Raw genomic sequence first — 2,447 nt, forward strand, 5'->3', positions numbered from 1 at the left:
GCACTCCTTTTTTGCTCCCCTAAACAAAATATAACAAAACAAAACAAAACAAAAAAACGACAAACGCACAGCCTGAAACAACACATGGGGCAAAACAAAAGCTAAAACAAAAACTAAGACAGAAGTGCAGAGCCACATAGGCTTACATCCAGAAACTAGAAAAATCTCAAATAAACAACTTAATGTTACACCAAAAAAACGCCAAAAAGGAACTGTAAAAGGACAAGGGAGTCCTTGACCGGGACTGGCTAAGGTAGTGGTCATGGCTAAGCACATCACTCTTTACTCTGGCGCCAAAATGCCCATCGTGGGACTGGGCACCTGGAAGTCCCCCTCCCCATCCCCGGGCAAAGTCGGGTACCACCACATGGACTGTGCCCACGTCTACCAGAACGAGAATGAGGTGGGCGCTGCCATCCAGGAGAAGATCCAGCAGAAGGTGGTGAAGCGGCAGGACCTCTTCATCGTCAGCAAGCTGTGGTGCATGTACCACGAGAAAGACCTGGTGAAGGGCGTGTGCCAGAAGACGCTGGGTGACCTCTAGCTGGACTACCTGGACCTCTACCTGATGCAGTGGCACACCGGCTTCAGGCCCGCCAAGGAGTTTTTCCTGCTGGATGGTGACAACAAAGTGATCCCTGTGAGGCAGACTTCGTGGACACGTGGACGGCCATGGAAGAGCTGGTGGATGAAGCGCTGGTGAAAGCCATCGGAATCTCCAAATTCAACCCCCGCCGATCGAGAAGATCCTAAACAAGCCTGGCCTCCTTCCCTCCCCCCTCAATAAAAAGTGTTTTTGTGAATCTGAGAAAAAAAGGACAATGCAAATCTAAAGTCAAACAGAAGAAAGAAAATAATAAAAATCAGAGTAAAAATAAATAAAAATAGAACTCGACAATAAAGACTGAATTAACCAAGAGTTTGATCTTCTTCTTCTTCTTTTTTTTTTCTTTCTTTTTGGGTCACACCCGGTGATGCACAAGAGTTACTCCTGGCTCTGTACTCCTGGCGGTGCTCAGGAGACCATATGGGGTGCTGGGAATCGAACCCAGGCCAGCGTCGAGCAAGGCAAATGCCCTACTCGCTGAGCCCCCAAGAGTTTGTTCTTTAAAAGAATGAATGAACATGTTTAACAAATCCTTAGGTAGGATCAGAAAGATGAAAAAGAAAGCATTAATAAACAGGATTACAAAAAAGAGAAATTACAGAGATTATAGAAATACAGAAATATGAAAGATCATGGAAAACTACAATAAATAACTTTATGCCATGAAGCTGGAGAACCTAGAAGAAATGCATAAAACAATATCCGTGATAAACTTAGATGCTCAAAATATTTAGGGAGCTGAATTCAACAATGTATCTAAAGAATCGTACACTGTGACTAAGTGGCATTTATTCCAGAGATACAAAAATGATTAACATGTACAAATTAGTCAGTATAATATAATACATAAAAAGGAACAAGTACACAGTCATTTAAATAAGTGTAGTAAACACTTTTGATAAAACTTATTATCTACTTATACATAAAAACCCATCCAAATAAAAAATAGGAGGAAAATATGGACTTACATAATAGACGTCATATACACCAACCTCACCATTAATGTTTTATACTCCATAGGATAACCTGAACTTGTTTTCAAAGATCAGTCACAAGACAAGGATGCTTGCTATCATAACTACTATCCAACATGTAATTATAAGTTCTTACTACATCAATTAGGTAAAATATTTTGTCTAATTAGGTAAACAAGATAGGTAAAATCCCTTTAGTAAAAGGAATCCAGAAGAGTAAATATGTAAAACTATCACTATTTGCAGATTGCCTTATAATATGGACAAAATCCTAAATATTATACTAAAACTATTATAAACAATAAATACATAAAGTAGTACATAATATATTAAATAATTTGTATTTCTATCTACATGAAAAGAGAAAAAATATTAAAGATTCAATTTATAATCGTACTAAAGGAATTAAGTGTTCAGGAATCAACAAAGGCTGGAAAAGATTTGTCTGTCAAAAACTGGAAGTCATTATTAAAAGAGATTGAAGATAGAAGGAAAAAGAGAATATCCCTATTCATGAATTTGGACAATTAAAAATTTTTAAATAAGCATTCTACCCAAACATTAAACAAATTAATGAAAGCCCTATCAAAATTCCAAAGGCACTTTCAAGGACACAGAACAAATATTACTAAAGTTATATGTAGTCACAAAAGATCCTGAGTAGAAAATGTTATTCTGAGGAAAAGATGGGAGGCTTTGTATTCCCCAACTTCAAACAATACTCTAGAGGTATGGTAGTCAAATGGTGTGGTACTTGAATAAAAGCAAACATAAACATAGAATTACATCAAGCTAAAAATTTCTGGCCTGCAAAAAATAATTTTGGCTTATAAAAAAGGAAAACCTACTGAATGGGATAAAATATT

General features: G+C 37.2%; 1 pseudogene; it reads left to right on the forward strand.

The window, feature by feature from the left end:
* The first annotated feature begins 262 nt into the window (after window positions 1-262).
* Window positions 263-833, forward strand: LOC101551638 (aldo-keto reductase family 1 member B1-like; annotated as a pseudogene).
* The last annotated feature ends 1,614 nt before the right edge of the window (window positions 834-2,447 follow it).

Source organism: Sorex araneus, chromosome 5 (assembly GCF_027595985.1).
Source record: "Sorex araneus isolate mSorAra2 chromosome 5, mSorAra2.pri, whole genome shotgun sequence".
In the NCBI taxonomy this organism is placed as follows: Eukaryota; Metazoa; Chordata; class Mammalia; order Eulipotyphla; family Soricidae; genus Sorex; species Sorex araneus.